The sequence below is a fragment of the Cupressus sempervirens genome, chromosome 5 (genome assembly GCF_028749045.1).
Source record: "Cupressus sempervirens isolate cs-2001-9-10 chromosome 5, ASM2874904v1, whole genome shotgun sequence".
In the NCBI taxonomy this organism is placed as follows: domain Eukaryota; kingdom Viridiplantae; phylum Streptophyta; class Pinopsida; order Cupressales; family Cupressaceae; genus Cupressus; species Cupressus sempervirens.
Window position 1 is genome coordinate 629032876 of NC_143122.1, and position 19347 is coordinate 629052222.

A 19347-nucleotide genomic window follows, 5' to 3' on the forward strand; every position below is an offset into this window, starting at 1 on the left:
TACTACTCCTATTGGATGTATTAGTAAAAGAAAAAAGCCTAGCATATTCTCTAATTACATTGCACTTCTAAGTGAGATCTCAAAATCTGAACCTTCTAATGTAGAGGAAGCTATGAAACAACAAAATTGGAGAAATTCCATTACTAAAGAATATATCTCTATTCTTAAGACTGAAGTTTGGGATATTGTTCCTATACCTAAAAATAAATCAGTTGTGTCATCAAAATGGTTATTTAAAATTAAACATACTTCAAATGGAAGTATCAAAAAATTCAAAGCAATATTTGTTGCAAGAGGGTTCTCTAAGAAGGAAGGTATCAATTATGAAGAAGCCTTTTCTCTAGTAGCTAGATATTATTCAATTAGAACTGTAATTGCTATTTTTGCCTCTAAAGGGTGGAAAATTCATCAAATGGATGTTAAGACAACCTCCCTAAATGGGAAAATAGAAGATGAAGTCTATATAGAGAAACTTGGATGATTTATAGTGCATAATAATCAGACACATGTGTGCAAATTAAAGAAATCCTGATATGGTTTAAAATAAGCTCCTAGAGCTTGGTATGAAAGAATAGATCACCATCTAATCAAACTTGGATTCTCCAAAAATAGTGTAGATCCAAACCTATATTTTGAAATACAAAATAATGATATGGTAATATGAGCTCTCTATGTTGATGACTTGCTGATTACATGCAAGGAACATCTTATAGCAAAATGTAAACAAGATCTAGCTTCTAAATTCAATATGAAAGACCTAGGTCATTTACATTTCTTCTTGGGACTAGAAGTATGGCAACATACTGATATAATTCTTCTAAATCAAGGTAAGTATACATTGGATATATTAAGAATATTTGGAATGATGGAAAGAAAGCCTATGAAGACACCTATGGAAATAAATCTTCTAAAACTAAAACAAGAATCTAAAGACTCTAAAGATGCTAACCCCACTCTTTACCATCAGATTATTGGATATTTAATGTATTTAGTAAATACTAGAACTAATATATGTTATGCAGTAAATGCTCTAAGTCAATTCATGAGTAAACCAAAGAAAATTCACTTAGTAGCTTCAAAACACATTCTAAGATATCTTTGTGGAACTATTGGATATGGTCTAGAATACAAGAATGAAGATCTCAAGCTTATAAGATATACAAACCCATATTGGGTAGGATATTTAGTGGAATGCAAGAGTACTTCAGGATGTTGCTTTACTTTAGGATCAGGAATGATATCATGGTTCAATAGGAAGTAGTCATCAGTAGCTCAGAGCTCTACTAAAGCTAGATACATTGTTGCTGCTATGGGAACCAAAGAAGCAGTTTGGTTAAGAAAGCTTATCTTTGATCTATTCAAGAAACCTTGGAAGCCTACTAAAATTTATTGTGATAACCAAAGTTGTATTAAACTCTCTCTAAATCTAGTATTTCATAATAGATCAAAACACATTGAGTTACCATATCACTATGTACGAGATATGGTTGTGAAGAATGTAATTGAGCTTAATTACATCTGTACAGAGTACCAGGTTGTTGATATCCTTACCAAGTCCATTTCCAAAACTAAAGTGGAAACATTCAGAGAAGGTCTTGGTATGATAATGATTCCTAAATACAAATCTCAATAAGTTGAGATTCAAATTATTTGTTGTATCCAAAATTGTTGTAATTTTGTGAATTTTATTGAAAGAAATGTCTTTCATATGATTTTTTTTGTGAAATTTATTATAAGGAGATAATCTTATTTATAACTATATTTTTCATTTTGAGTAATATTTGTACTTAAATCAAGAGAATATACACCTTGTGAGACTTACAATTGAGTGCCTAGATGACATTAACTTGATTATCTTTGAGTTGTTTGTATAGATGCATATTGGTTATGAGGTAAGTTTGCATTTTGTGAAGATGAACAACTAAGAGCTTAGATATCATCATGTTGATTATCTTTGGGTTGCTTGTATAAATGCATACTAGGTATTTTAATAACTAAGAGCTTGTATGACCTTTGTTGATCATCTCTAGGTTATTCAAATATTGATTGTCCTTTACCTTTGATTATCAAAATGTTCTTATCCTTCTCGACTAAGAGGGAGTGTTGAATTCTTATAGTCATTATGGATAATATAAAGCTATATATATTTTTTAAAAATTATTTGTATATATTTATAATGTTTTGATTAAGTAAAAATCAGTTTTGGAAGGACCAAAAACCTTATACAATGGGACAAGAAAGATATAACAATAAGAATCTTAAACAACTGTGGAAAACCACCCAAAAAACTAGAGGGACACACTAATGTTCCCAACAAGAGGGAAAACAACCCAAGTCACAAATAGACCATCAAGATTTACATTTTGGTCCTTTCTTTTGAGAGCATAAAGCCATATCAAATGAGGGATTGGAGGAATTTCCTTTTTTCCCTTTTAACTACAGTCCAACCATCCTCCACCTTCCCTGCCACTTTCTTCCAATCCCTACTAACCACTAGAAAGCCCCCAGCCAAAGAGCTAGAAGCAGTGTTTTGGACAAGAATAGTAGTATAAGGGACAACAAATTTTTTTTGACTCAAAGTAGTCAAAGAGTCAAGAACCATAAATTTAGTAGGAGACAAAACATCAACAACACTTTGAGACAAAACCATAGAAGGGACACCATGTACAACATCTGAGATATCAATGGAATCCTCATCGAAAGTGAGATCATTATGCAACGGACTATTCAACCCCTCCACAACTGAGGCAACTTTTTGAACTATGTAATGATCATCTGAAACCCCCAACCACCAAGAAGGTGATTTCTTTGATCTAACCTTATCAGAAGAGCAATGAGTAGCAAGATGACTAGTAATATGGCACTTCCTACATCTGAAGGGAATACCTTCATAATCGAGAAGTTGAATCCATGAACCACCTAGAGAAGGCAACTTTATCATAGCAAGGAGCCCTTTAGAGATATCCATCTCCATAAGGATGTGAGCATACGTTGTCTTGAAGACATTGGATGAAACTGATTCAACCATAAAGAAATCCCCAAGGCCTTCCCCCACAACATCCAAGATTGAATATTTCCATAGATGAAGGGGAAGATTTGACAATCAAACCCAAAGAGGAATCTTATCAAAGGACTCCTTAATCAAGTCAAAAGTTAGATACCAAGGTTTGGCCATGGGGGGAACCGTTCCTTCCAAGAGAACCCATGACATAGGATAGAATCCCTATCCTTCTCATTAGCAAATTTCACAATAAAAAAATCCCTAGCCACAGGGTAGATCTGAACTATATTTAAAATGATTGGCTCCCAAAATTCTGATATCCAAGCAAGTATATCTGCGAGAGAGGGCCAAAAACCCCTAAAGTGAAAGATAGCAGAAGTAGTAGAGAAATCATCAGCAAATGTGTTAACCTCATCAACAATGTCTGATTCAAGGTGAAGCCAAAGCAGCTTACAAATAGGAATAGGTACAACCTCCTAGTTAGCCATAGCTAGATGGAACCCCATCCTCAAAGCCAGAGCAATACCTGCTTAAAAAGCTACCACATCTGTATAGGAGATACCAGAGCAACCAATAACCACACAAGTAGGAGAGGTTCCCACAATAGGAACAGTCACACTAGAGCCATTGATAGTCACAGTAGGAAGGGGGCCATAAACCCTAATAGAGGAAGTTGTTGTAGGGAGCTTGGCCACAATAGAGGCCACGACTGCACCACCATCCACCCCCACACCAATGTAGGTAGAAGCGTCATGGGTGGGAATGGCAGGAGCCAAAACATCATAGGTGGGAATAGAATTTTCAAAGATGGGAGCGAGAGCCATCGTCGAAATAGTTACTTGAAGAGCATATATATTTATAATGTTATTGTGTGTGTGTGTGTACTCATATATGAATAACATTATTTATATATATTTTATATATTCCTATTTATATGGTTTCCTTACTTAAAGCATGTTGTTTTGTTTTTGGGCTTATCATATTGTTAGTACTCGACGTACATAACTCTCATATGAATCATACCCATTGGGTAGATGTGACTCATATGAGAGTCATGTCTATCAGTGTCTTCACCTATTCAAATGTCTCCCTGAGTCAAAGTAATACCATCAAAAATACTTTTCACTTACTCTCCTTTCAGCATACAACTCAGTGACGTTAGTGAATAAAGGTTTGTTAAGTGAAGTCTATAATTATATGCATTGTTGTAATCATATAATTATATACTTAATTACCACCATAACTAATATTATTTCCTTATGAAGAATAATAAAGAAAATTATATTTGTGAATATAATATATTAGTTTGGAAAATATTAGTAAGAAATTGAAAATTAGATTTATCCAAAATTTAGAAGTAGCAACTCAGCAGATGGACGAGCTGAGAAATATAGTAGAGAGAAAACATGTTGACAAGTTATCAAGAGCCGAGTAAACATGATTATAGAATATGAGTTACAACATGAAGGTTTATACATGACCGAGTGTCAAAACACTCAAGTGTTGAGTAGTTTAGTTTTGATATATAAGTTTGTAATGGTACAAACTCATTTATAAACCATTTTGGCCAAAATTTCTATAATATTTAATAATTGTAGAGCGAGCTAAGATGTTGGTCACACATCATTGCAGAAGGTAATGATCCCTAAGCATGCAATTCAGCCAATCAGAAAAAGGAATAGAAATGACAAAAGATGGTGAAGTGCAAGTCATCGATCAAGATCTAGAACCTTCATAGATCATCTATTTAAGCAGGATTCTAACCCTAGAATCATGAGAGATGCAAGTGTATGAACAAGGAAGAAGAGATAAGGACAAGTATCCTTATGCACATGTGACAGAGTGAAGGCAAAATCTTAAAGTAGACCAAACATTGAGCAATTAGAGTAGTGAAGGACTAAAAAAAGTTATTAGATTAGGAGAATTAGATTAGTAATATAGTAAAGAGGAGGCCCAATATCATCTTGCAAAGAAAATTGAGGGTCAGGTACTAAATCAATTATTGTTAATTGAGACAGGGTAAATCTCTTAACAGAGTGGTCCTAACAGACCTATGTAAACCTCCTAATAGTCCTTACTTCATTGTGAGTGTAAAATCCTTTAGCAAGGTGAGACCTAATAGTATCTTAAGCTTTAAAACATGGTAGACCCCTTATAGGATAGATCATATCTTATGGTCAAACATTGTAACCCTAACAGGTTAACTTTATTGTTGCAATAGTGAATATTTGTGGGTTCCATCCCCACCCCAATTTTACCTTCATTTTGAAGTGTTTTTGGGTAACCAAATCATTGTGTTATGTGTTGAACTATTTGTGGATGTGATGTATTTAATTTATGTTACAATATTTCTATTTTAATGATAGATATGTGAGATTAATTAGGTATGAATGAATGAAATTGGTTTTGATGTATAAAAGTTTATGATCCTGATTCATCTCCCCCCACTCTCAGTATCTTGTTTCACATGCACATATTCTAACAATGTTATCTTTAGGTTTCCTATTAAGGAACCCAATTTGGTCAATATTACTTTTGTGGTATGGGACATAATTATGGTTTGTGAGTTTTTGGGAAGGCAGTCTAGGTGCATTCTATGAACGTGGCTTGTAATGAGGGTTGGAGCCCAAAGTGGCTGCCAAGGTAACTCATTATAAGTTGTGTAACAAGTGATAACATAGTAATTAAGATATCTTTCCTAACCCTTTCCTTGAGATACATTTAAAAGATAAGTTAGATATTCTGTCTCACCCATATTCTGTCTCACCCATCTCTTGAGTGCTTGTATAGTCTAAGGATGGGAATGGGATGATGCCTTGAGAGGTATGACTAGTTTTCCTTATCTTCACAAGAGGGTATTCTAGTTCTGCATAGAGTCACTAGGGGGTCGAGGTCCTGAGAGACTACCAAAGTAACCTTGAAGTTTGGCTCATGTGATGATACTCCCTAGTATGTAGCATGAGTCTCCTTTGTAGATTTGGTATTTGTTTTTGGCAGTGTATTTATTATTAGTGTATTAATTGTTTGATAATTTATTTTCATTAATGGTAGTTCATGTTATTTTGGTTATTATACTTTTGAAAAAATCTTTTGACTTGAAGTGGATATCTTTCATTAACTTTATCTCTTGATTTTGACTTGGTATGTGGTGTTGGTATTGGATTGAGTGTTCGTTTGATTTTGATTATCTTTTCTTTGTTAGCAACTTGTGTACCCTTGAGGTAGATCTAGCTTCAAGATTCCTTGCCCGAGATTGTTTTATGGTTTGATTACCATATGCAAATTTCTCATTCTCTTCCCTACATGGTGGGAGTGGGAGCCTAACTAGGTAATCACACAATTGGGAGTTAGTAACTTCTTACCATTTGGGTCCCCCTCAGTTTGATAGATGTTGGTTTCTCATTTTTTCAATTGTATCATTATCATTATCATTCTTATCTTGGAGACTTCTATTCAATTAATGTATATATGATATCATGTATCTTGTATTTTTATTTACTTGTATCTATCCTCACATACACTGTAACATGTGAAGTGGATGTTATCCATTAGATGTGTTTCATTGTATCAATGTATTCATGTTTTTTCTTGTGAAAAGATGTATATGTTGTTCACTCTTTATAATGGAATTGTACTTGATATTTAAACCAATTAATAAAACTTCATAAATGTGACTCAATGTGAAGGAACCCTTGAGGATTTAAATTTGTGTTGTCTTTTCATATGTGTAATTGATGTGTATGTGAATATTACTTCTACATTGGTAATTTGATATTCTTTAAACTTAAAAAAAAAGTTCTGTAAACATTGTAACATGTTAGGTTTATTTCTCTTGGTTTCCCAAGTGGGGCGTTACATGATAAGAGATGGATGGATGATGGGAAAAATAGATGGATGAGATTTTCTTCAATGGAGATGGGTGGATGGAGAATGGAATCATGAAGTTCATTAGATGGCGTTTGGATAATTCTAGGAGGAGGAGATGTGGATGGGAATTGGAGGGATTCTATGGATGGGAGGGATTCAATGATGGTATGAGATGGAAGGGGATCTATAAGTGGGGTGGATAAAAGAAGGATGATAGCTGGGGGAGGTGGCAGAGGAATGATGGGTGTAGGGGATGGAAAAGATTCATGACTAGCAACTTCACATGATGGAATTAGATGGCATGACTTATCAACTTTAGGAGACTAATTTTCTATTGGCTTTCTTGTAAAACTCCTTGGAGACTTGTGCGTTTGAGGTGGAGGATTGGCATAAGTAGATGGTAGAAAGCTATATAAAGACGTGGTGGAAATTTTTGGGCTTGAATGAATGAGTGATGATTTAGAAACAAGGGTATGAGGTGACATGGCTAGATAGTGGACATATGAAGGCATGGATGTGACTTGTGAACTATATTGACTAACTAATGTAGGAGGAGTGATAGATTGGGGTATGAAATATGGAGTGGATTGAGAGATGTAGGTGGTTTCTAGAAGGAGGCTTTTTGTAACATAGGATGGAATAAAATATAGTAGACTAAGATAAGGTGGAGGAGATTTGTAGGATAGAGTGGATGGAATTGGATTGGAAAGAGTAGGGGGATTAGGGTGATGATAACTAGGTTTGGAGTGAGGATTTGGAAACTGTGTTGGAGGATATTGAGATTTTTGATTTGGACTAGGGATGTAGCTAGGAGCATTGGTGTAGAAATGTAGAGATTGGGATACTATTGTGGAGGAAGATGGAGGCATGAATGATGTATGAGGGGGATATGTGGATGTGATATAGGAAGGAGGTGTGAATGAATGCAATAATGGATTTCCCTTGTCAAAGGTGTGATAATGAGTACTAATACATATGCATGGAGGAATGGTGGAGTATTTTGGAGGAATGTATGGATTTTGAAGGAAATTTAGAGCAAAATTTTCAAGGATTTAAATGTACTCGTCATGTTCAAAAAGACTCTCATCATCATTGGGATGGGGTGAAGTAGGATGAAATGTGGGATGACCAAACTCATCATAATAGAATTATGACACCATGATATGATGATGATTTGGATATGGATGAAGGATGAAGATGGATAACTGCCAAAGCTATAATTAGGTGACAAAGTAAGCTCAAACCGAGACTTAGATTAAGCTCAAAATAGGAGGAATTAGTGGCTCCAAAGAAGATGTAAATGGGATGGGGAATGATCAAGAAAAATTTTCTAGTCTAGGATGTGGAGAGAAAAAGAGGACATGATGGAAGAGTAGAATAATGATGCTAGAAGAAAAATTATGTTGGATGATAACAAGGATGATACTAGGATGACCATGTTGGGAAGTTTAGACAATTTTTTAATAAGGCAATGACTATGCTAAGTATGCCCTAATTTGACTTTGAGATAATAGTTTGGATCAAGTGAACAAGCAATCCCTTGAAGGGCAAAACAACTTTGAGGGAGACGAATAATGGATCTATTTTTGTAAAAGGATTCAATAAAACCAAAGTGTGTATATTCAACAAGTGTTTTTCACGTGTTCAATCACAATTAAGACAAATTAAAGAACATGTTATCCCTATAGTAAAAATTGGATTTAATATGTTATTCATAGGTCATCAGAGAGGAGCCCAAGCTTGATGTTTTTTGGTTCTAGTGTGATGTGTCCTACTCAATCTAAGAGGTGAGTCGATACAAGAGTTGATCAAAAAAATTACACATCATTAAACCTTCAAAGTAAAAAATATAGAAGACCCTTTCTATGGGGTCAATGACTCTTGGAGATGAGTCCCAAGTAGCCATATGCCTATACTAGAGAAAACACATATGGCGAGTATCTTCATAGAAGCCTTATATTCTCTTGCACCATGAATAAGATACCTAGGATAATGGGGTGGCTTTCTAGAATTGGTTTTTAATAAGATCAGTGACATCCTCCCAATCAGTTTGTATGCATGTGACTCACTTAAGAGTCTAGTTAACCATGACAAAATTGTATGAATATTCACCTACCTTGGGCTACCATGAACACAGCTTACCTAAGCTTGAGGGGATAAGTGAGAATTTACTCAGCACTATATTTATATACTACCTAGGGAAACCATTTTTGAGATCATTCTTTGATGGGGAAGCCCTTCCAAAAGACAAGTCTCTCTAGAAGTGCTCCTAAGCCTTTTGTGAATGGTCTTGCTAACAACTTTTCATCGTACACATCATGTAATTAAAGGGATATATTTACAAGAAAATATATGAGCCCACAAAAGTGTTGAGAAACATGCCTTCAAACATGACAAAAAGAGTTTATTTCCAAATTTAATGACTAATTGATCTAAATGTTTTCTATTCTAATAATTCAAACATCTGTGATTAGCATATAAGGTTCTTTTTTGGAAAATGAAAATTGGATGTTCTTTGAAAGGGAAAGTGTGTTTCAAAGATGAAAAATGTTACTCCCTTAATATTTAAGATTTTGTGATTCATTTTTAAGCCCAAACCTAAAAGGTTTGTCATAATATTTGTTCATTATCTTTTATACATTCACAAAGTTGTTTAATAGATTTTAGAACCAAAAATAAAGTGTAATGTGTGTGCATACAAAGTTTTTTTAAAGTACCAAAACTTAAATGTGAGTCAATATTAGGATTTAACATGGTTAAGTCCACAAATTTATTTCTACACAATCAAACAAATAGGTCAGAAAAATTAAAAAGCATAGGTCCAAGATGTGTTCCCACGGTTGTGGGATTGCATTTCCATAAGATGGGAAATTGTGTCAAAAGTGGCAAATGATGAACAATGAAATGAAACTATTAACCCACGTACAAAAATATGATAGTGATGCAGAAGCATCCTAGGTTGTCTTGCTATCCTACTCATCTTTGTTCATTATGGATGTTGGAGCTGAACACCAATGGTTTCCAAGTTGCTATTATTGTCGAGCTATTCAATGTTGGTTGAGTTACTGTAGCTAGTGTTGGTCGAGTTATTGTAGCTAGTGTTGGTCAAGTTACAGTAGCTTGTGTTTACCAAGTTACTACAACTATTGAGTTATTGTAACTAAATAGTATTGGCTAAGCTATCTAGTGTTGGCTGAGTGTTCATTCATATGTCGAGTGAGCCTGATATTTATTGATGCTGGATTCCTTCTTTGACCAAGTTTGTCTGTGATTGGTTCTTAGTTTGAACCAACTTATGTAATTAATTTGGATCATGAATTTAATGTTTGGATCTTGTCTTAGGATGTGTGAAAATTATTTTAAGGTTGGCCTTTCTAATATGTAATGATCTAGAATATTCTATAATTCATTTTGACAAGTACAAATAAGCGTGTTTAGGTTTAGGTTTGGATTAGGCATTACTTAGAGAGGTGAAAGAATATGTTCTTGGAATAGTGAATTTGAAGTTAGATCGTGGATTTTGAAGTTGTATTTTGTTGGCCATAAACTGAAAGGCCCTATAGCTAGGCATATATGAAAATAATTTGATGAATTAATAAAGCATTTCAAAATTCCTTCTCTCCTTGGTGTTGTTCTCTATGTTGTTTTCTTCTGTTGTGTTACTCAACAAGGTGATTAGATAGTTAGGTACGCCTTTGGCCCTAGCTCTTAAATCCCTCCTTGCATCAAGTGGTATCAATTCTTGAGGTTCATCATTGTGGAAATTGGATGATTTAGAACCCTATGTTAGATTTGGTTGTAGGGTTGAAGATCTACAGATTTGACCTATAATGTGTAGAGGGTTACGATCTTGTAGGATCTTGTTTGCAAAGACGGTTCATGATAGAGGAAATTTTGACACCATTATTATGGACATGTTGAGACAAATTGCAGCCAGACTAGATGTTGTGGAGATAGCCTAGAGGAGAGGAGTGCATCTTGATGATGTGAGTGATGATGAAGCAATAACACCAAACCCTAATCTGGAACCTAAGGAAGATTAGGATGAGGAAATATTGTTGAGAGTATTTTCTAGGGCACATCCAAAGCCTATTGTGGAAGTTGTTCCTTATGATGGAAAATTGGACACCAAGATTATGTCCGATTGGATCTATAATATGGAGAATTTCTTTGAATTTGAAGGCACTCCTGATAATAAGAAGGTGATGATTGTAGTCACCAGGTTGAAAGGTCACGCCTGACTATGTTAGGAGAATTTGCAAACTGATAGATAAAGAAGAGGAAAAGAGAAGATTAGGACCTGGCTAAAAATGGTGAACAAGGTAAAAAATAAGTTCCTTCCTACTAATTACCAAGTTAGCTTGTTGAGAAAGATGCAAAATTTGAGACAAAAGGACATGACTGTGAAAGAGTATACTAAGGAATTCTATAGATTAGACATCAAATTTGGACATATAGACGATGAGGATGAGAAAGGTGCAAGGTATCTAAATGAATTGAGATTTGGAATTCAAGATGAGATAAGTTTTATGAAATTGGAAAGTGTGGAAGAAGCATATCAATATGCCTTGAAAGTTGAGGAGATCTTGACAAAGAAGCATGAACAAAGACAAAGATGTAGAGGTAGTAGGTTCCAGAGAGGAAGAGGTAGATCTTATGGAGAAGGTGATAAATCTAAATTTTCTACGCAAGATAAGGGAAAATCTAAGTGTAAAAATGATGACAAAGTCAAGATCGAATGGAAAGGTGGTAATTCTTACTGATGAGGTACAAGTTCTTACGAGGAAGAGATAATTTTTATTCTAGAGGTGGTTTTTATGGTAATTGTTTCAAATGTGGAAAACAAAGGCATAGATCCTTTGAGAGTAGATATTCTAATGGAAATGAACAAAGTAATAAAACTATCATGATTCAAGAAGATCTTGAGGGTTCACCAAATGGGCTTGAGGTTGGAGAAAATATGATGGCAAGGAGAACTTTGTGTAATAAGGGAATTGATGATGAACCTATACTGAGGAGAAGTCTTTTCAAGACCATATGCAAGATGGCTTGAAAATGTTACAAAGTGATTATAGATAATGGAAGTTCAACAAATTTAGCATCAGAGGAGTTGGTTACAAAGTTGCAATTGTAGAGGTTGAGATACCCTAAACCCTATCATATTTCATGGATCAAGGATGAATATAAGTTACTGGTAAGTGAACAATGTGTAGTGAAGTTCAAGATTCAAAATTACTTTGATGAAGTTTTGTGTGATGTTATGCCTATGGATTGTTGTCATATTATGTTGGGTAGACCTTGTCAATATGATGGATATGTTATGCATGATGAAGATTGAACCAATATACTCTTTGGGTAAATGGAAGAAAGAAAGTATTGTTGCCTTTGATTGAAAGTAAAAATGAGGTTGATTATACTACTATTCGAGTTTGTGTGGTCAATGGGAAAAAATTTGAAAAGGAGCCAAAGAAGAACCAAGTGTGTTTTGATGTAATCCCTAAGGTACTAAGTTGTGGTAGTAGCAACCAAGTGATAGAAAATAGTGATAAACAAGTGATAGAAGCTAATGGAGGCCGAGTGACAAAAAAAGATAACAATGGTAGCTAAGTGGCAACAAAAATTGAAAGGTTGTTGAATGAGTACAAGGAGATTATTGTTGAAGATATACCTAATGGTTTATCACCAGTAAGAAGTATAATTCATTGTATGGATTTGATTTCTAGAGCTATTTTTCTGAATAAATCACCATATGGATTGACACCTATAGAAAATGAAGAACTTAATAGACAAGTGCAAGAGTTGTTGCATAAAGGTTTGATCAGATTAATCTTGACTCCATGTATTGTACCTATTGTATTGACATCTAAGAAGAATGGAGAATTTAGAATGTGTACTGACTCTAGACCTATTAACAAGATCACAGTGAAATATAGGTTTCCTATGCCAGGGATGAACGATATAATGGATTGTTTGAGTGGAGAGAAGTATTTTACCAAGATTGATTTGAAAAGTGGTTATCATCAGATCAAAATAAGAGAAGGTGATGAATTGGAAGATTGATTTTATGACAAAAGATGGTTTGTGTGAATGGTTGGTTATGCCTTTTGGTTTGACAATGCACCTAGTACTTTGATGAGGTTGATGAATAAAGTTCTCAAGGAATTTTTAGGTAAGTTTGTGATTGTTTATTTGGATGATATTCATATATTCAGTAAGAGTAAGGAAGAACATCTTGAGCATGTTAGACAAGTATTACAAATATTGAAAGAGGAGAAGTTTTTGATTAATTTGAAGAAGTTCACTTTTATGCAAGAAGAGATTGTGTATTTGGGATTTTTTATTTCAGCTGATGGTTTGAGAATGGATCCTGAGAAGGTTAAAGCAATTTTGGAATAACATACACCTAAGAATGAGGGTGGGGTAAGATCATTTCATGGTTTGGCTAGTTTTTATAGAAAGTTTATAAATAATTTCAGTTTTGTTTGTAATGCTATGAATGAGACAATGAGAGGAGATAAAAAGGATTTTAAGTGGATACATGGGGCTGATAAGATTTTTGAGACTTTGAAACAAAAGGTTGTTGAGTTACCTGTATTGGCTTTACCTAATTTCAATAAGGTATTTCAAGTGGAATGTGATGCAAGTGGTAGTACAATAGGAGCTGTGTTGAGTCAAGAAGGTAAACCTATTGCTTTCTTTAGTGAGAAGTTGAATGATGCTAAAAGGAATTTTTTTTTGTATGATCAAGAGTTCTATGCTATTGTTCAAGCCTTGAAGAAGTGGATACATTATTTAATTCCTAAGGAGTTTGTGTTGTATACTGACCATAAAGCTTTACATAATTTGGGACGTCAACATAAGTTGAATTAGAGACATATGAAGTAGATTAAGTACTTGAAAAGATTCACATTTGTGATCAAGCATAAAATTGGAGTTACTAACCAAGTTTTTGATGCATTGAGCAAATGGCATTCTTTGTTGATCAAGGTGAAGGTTGAATTTCTTGGTTTTGATGAAATAAAGGAATTGTATGATACTGACCCTGATTTTTTTGTGGTATTGAGAGATTGTAGAGCACCAAATCTATCAAATCAAATGAGTAAGCTTGATGAGTATTTCATTCAAGAAGGTATGTTGTTCAAAGGAATTCTATTATGTATACCAAGAAGTTCTATGACAATTAATTTGATTAAGGAAAAACATTGTGGTAGTTTGGCTACTTTGGAATTGATAAGACATTGAGTTTTCTTAAGGATAAGTATTATAGGCCACAAATATATAAGGATGTTCAGAAGTTTCTAAGGAGTTGCATAGTTTGTTAAGTTGCAAAAGGATTCAGTTAGTATACTGGATTGTATAAACCTATTTATGTTCTTGAGAAACCTTGGAGTGACATCAATATGGATTTTGTTCTTGGGTTACCTAAGACAACAAGAGGGTAAGGTTCCATATTTTTTGTGGTGGATATATTTTATGAGATGGTACATTTCTAACAAAGACACTAAGTTTGTTGGTTATTATGGGAGGACTTTGTGGAAGAAGATGGGTTTTGAGTTGAGCTTTAGTTCGACTTTCCATCCATAGATAGATGGATAGATAGAGGTTGTGAATAGAAGCTTGGGTAATTAGTTGAGATGTTTAGTTGGAGCTAAGCTGGGTAATTGAGATATGGTATTGGAACAAGTTGAATTTGCATATAATAATTCTGTAAATAGGAGTATAGGAAAAACACCTTTTGAGATTGTTACTAGAATGTAGCCTAGAAGAGTATCAAATTTGAGGGATGTTGCTAGTGAAGAGAAGAGAAGTGTTGAAGGGGAAGAATTTTCTAGTTTTATGAATTCTTTGCATGAGGAAATGAAGTTGAAGTTGGAACAAAATAATCAGAAGTATAACAAGAATATTGATAAGATTATGAGACATAATATTTTTTAAGTTGGTGATGAGGTGATGGTCCATTTGAAGAGAGGCAGATTTCATGTTGGAACATATAGTAAGCTGAGAATGAAGAAGTTTGGACCTTGTAGAATCTTGAGAAAGTTTGACAGTGGTAATGCTTATGAAGTTGAGTTACTTGATGACATGGATATATCTCCCATATTCAATGTTGTTGATTTACACAAGTATCTTGAGTCAAATGATAAATTTGTTGTACCCGATGATTATCGTAAGAAGCAAATAGAAAGAGGTTGAACAAATATTAGATCAACAAGTTGGTAAAAGGAGGAGAGGAAATGATTACCATGAATATTTGGTAAAATGAAAAAACAAACCTATTGAAGATGCATCATAGATTTCTCAATCTGAGTTGAATTCATCTAAGGTTGTGGCATCTCAATAATTTAGGAGAATTATTTCTTTCAACCCCAGTTGTTTGATTCAGGTGCATCCTAGATTGTTTTTTTATCCTTCTCATATTTTTACATTCCTTCCATTGGAGTTGAGTGTCAGTGGCTTCCAAGTTGTTGTCGCTACTGAGTTGTTCAGTGTTGGCCAAGTTACAGTAGCTAGTGTTGGCCAATTTACTGTAGCTACTGAGTTATTTTAGCTATCTACTATTGGCTGAGTTATCTAGTGTTGGTAGAGTGTTCCTTTATGTGCTGAGTGATCCTGATATTTATTGATGCTTGATTCCTTCTTTGACTAAGTTTTTTTGTGATTGGTTCTTAGTTTGAGATGACTTATGTAATTAATTTGCATCGTGAAATTAATGTTTAGATCTTGTCTTAGGATGTGTGCAAATTTTTAAGGCCAACATTTCTATTATGTAATGATCTAGAATCTTTTGTAAGTCATTTTGGCAAGTATAAATAAGGGTGTTTAGGTTTAGGTTAGGCATTACTTAGAGAGTTGAGAGTAGATGTTCCTAGAATAGAAAATTTGAAGCTAGATTGTGGTTTTTGAAGTTGTATTTTGTTGGTCATAACCTAGAAGGCCTTATAACTAGGCATGTATGCAAATAACTTAATGAATTAATAAACTATTTCAAAGTTCCTTCTCTCCTCAGTGTTTTTCTATGTGTTGTTTTCTTCCATTGTGTTACTCAAAAAGGTCATTGGATAGTTAGGTATGCCTCTGGCCCTATATTTTAAGTCCCTCCTTGCGTCAGATAGAGCATTCCTATAAAAGTGCAATCCCACAAACAGATAGAGTGTTCCTGCAGTCACAAATTTATAGTTTTTCTATCTAGTGCCCAAAGGCTTATAAAGAGAAATCTTGCAAGCTCAACTAGCATCCCCCCAAGTCAAATTGTGTTTCCACGAAGGTGAGATTGAGAGAAAAGGCCAAAAGTTAGAAGATGATAAAAATAATATGTTTTTAGGTTTTGAGTCACATTCTTGCAAAAGATTATTGTTATTTTTAGAAGTGAGAAAGAAAGAGAAAGAGGCTAGTTCTTATGATTTAAAGGCTTGAAGTAGCATTCCCACGAGTTTAAAAAGTGTTCCTACGAGTTTTTCTTGCATTCCCTTATTTGCAGGAATGCATTTTTGTTCATAGGAACTCATTTTTGTTTGCAAGATCACTTTTTTTACTTACAAGATCATATTTTGTAAAAAATGACTATAAGACTAGTGTCATCCTAGCCTCCTCTTTCACTTTCAGCCTATAAAAAATTAAGAAACCCTTTGCACAATAATTAACAACACAAAATATTGGCTTAGTAATTAGTTTTTAAGGAAATAAAAAGAACAATAGATAGGAAATGACCCAATTGTGGATCCCACTAGGCATACCAAAATGTATGCTATGAAAATTAGTAATGTAAAACATACAAAGATAAAGCAAGAATTCACAAAACTAATGTCAAAATAACATATCTAAAGGACCTACAAATTGAAAACCAATGAAAATGAAGAATGTGAAAACCTTGCTCTCTGAAATAATCTCAATGTGTAGATGATTTGTTCGAGATGGAATGTGTGCTCAATAGATGTGTTTCAAGCTTCAAGGATGGATTCAATGATGGACGATGAGTGAAAAATTGAGTATTTCAAAGGTGCTTTGGTAGCTTTAATTTGGATCTCAAAACAACATAATAAATTTCCTCTAAAGGTGGATGAATTATAAAGGATAGAAGATTCAATTTATAGGCCAAGGGTAGGAGAAATGGATGACCAAGATGAAAAGTAAATAGATTGTGAGGGAGGGTTAGGATGCAAGGAAAGATGAGCACATGGATTGTACTTTCTCAAATACATAGCCTTGGAACAAGTGTCACAAGGAGAACGAGTGTGAGGAGATAAGATTTGTAGAGAGATAGTTAAGTGAATGAGGTGTGAAATAGGCTTTAGTTTCTTAAGTGGGAGAGGGATGTTTGGTAGGAGAGTGGACTTGGGCTTGAGTAAGGAAGTCTCAATTCGCACCTTAAATTGTTCAAGTGATATAGGGGAGGTGATTAGAGTCAAATAAGGGGGTGATGTGGCTAAGTAAGAGGACGATGTGATTTAGATAAGGGGGTGATGTGGCTGGTGAATGGATTTGTTAGAAAAATGGAAGGTGGGGGAATTAATTAAATAATAGGATTATCTAATTAAAAAGGCTAATTATTGATGCATGGGTTGCTTTGGATAACTGTCTGGTTGAGGGTTAATTAAGGTTAAAGGGATTTAATCAATTGAATTAATTAATTAGCTGGGAAATTTTTGGAATTAAACAAAATATTTTGTGCAATTTATTTAATTTAATAGAGGAACAAGGCTTTAATTAATAAATCAGAATATTGGTTGTCATTTGATTATTAATTAATTACTTAAATTAATTAACTAGAGGATAACATAAATTAACTAAATATTAAGTATTAAATTAAAAATCTCTTAAAGATGACTAAATATGATTACTTAATTATGTGATCAGATTTAGGTGTCTAAATTTTGCCTCTCTTCGAGATGGTGGTGGGACAACACTATTCAAAGATGTTTTTAAAGATAGATGACACGAAGAATATTTATAAAGCAAAAAAGTTTTCCCAAGCTTGAAAAGAGAGAGGGGAGGGGGACGAGAGAGAGAGAGAGAGAGAGAGAGAGAGAGAGAGAGAGAGAGAGAGAGAGAGAGAGAGAGAGAGAGAGAGAGAGAGAGAGAGAGAGGATTGTGTAATGAGGCCCAACAACATCTCAAAAAGTAGGGCAAGAAGGAGGATGCAAAGGGCAGAAAGAGGGCTAAGAGAAGCTAATATTCTCACTGAAGGAGTATGATATGGGGCGAAACCATTTGCACAAATCTAATCTTAGTGATTTGAAAAATTAGGGATATATGGTGGAGAATGAGGGGATTCTATTTTTAAATTTAACCCTTAAGGTAGTGATTTGTGAGACGAATTGGATTCAAAAAACTTTGGATTTCTAGGATTGTAGGATTTGTAGGATTGATATTTCTAGGGTACTTTGATGAGATGGTTGGGATCATTGGACTCTTTGGGATCTTTTTGGTATTCTAGAAAGATGATTGCTTTTTGTATCCTATGAATGGAGTGATGGATCCTTTGAAGTTTGAGCGTGAGATACTCTATGGTGGAGAATTGTCATGTAGTTGACCACTTAATTTGATATAGGAATATTGGGGACCTACCAAAGTTACCAAGAACATCAAGGCCTTATCATCAATATTACATAGGACTAACTCAAAATAAACACACAAGGATTTCCCCAACATCACACATGAGTCCAAAAGGATTCAGAATGGAAACAATTCTAGGTAACCCACAAGCAAGCAATACTTCCCAAGTGCACCATGTAACCGCAAGTGATGACATGTTTGGATATGCAAGGGTCACATTTAACTGGCTTAGAGGTGGAAAAAGAAACAAATAAAAAATGATCAAGATCTCACTCTCAAATTGCCTCATTCACAACACACCATGATATAAAATATTGTAGCGACCTTAAGGAGATAACAACCAAATTGCTTAGAAAATATAATAAAGAACCAAAATTGAAATCCAATATCTAAATAAATAATAAATCCATGAAAAATAATCTTTTGCCAAAGAGATCAATAAGACTAGATATTGACAGACCAAGGTCAAACATGAGGAAGGATGCATCCTATAAGGACCTATTGGTTGCATATGGAACCATTATTGAATATAAAACTAGAACATTTAGGACAATACTTTGATGATGAGGGATCTCGCATTAGGACTTTCTAGAGTGCATAGCATGAAGAACCTATAATCTTGATCTAACAAAAATGACTAGCTGACACAAAGGATGGGGCCTCAAAATACACACACACACACACACACACACAAACAAAAAAATGATCCTAGGTGGATACATGAGTAAAACTATGTACAAAATACTAGTTACAAGATGTGGAAGGCATTGGGGTGGTCTCTGATGGTGCCCCAATCAGGTCAAAAATCTAAGATGGATGATTATTGACAAGGTGATGTGGATAAGGGATTGATATGTCTCAAAACAAGATAAGGGTTTGGAAGGATGCATCCTAATAAAAATGACTAGATTATGATCAAGGCTTAC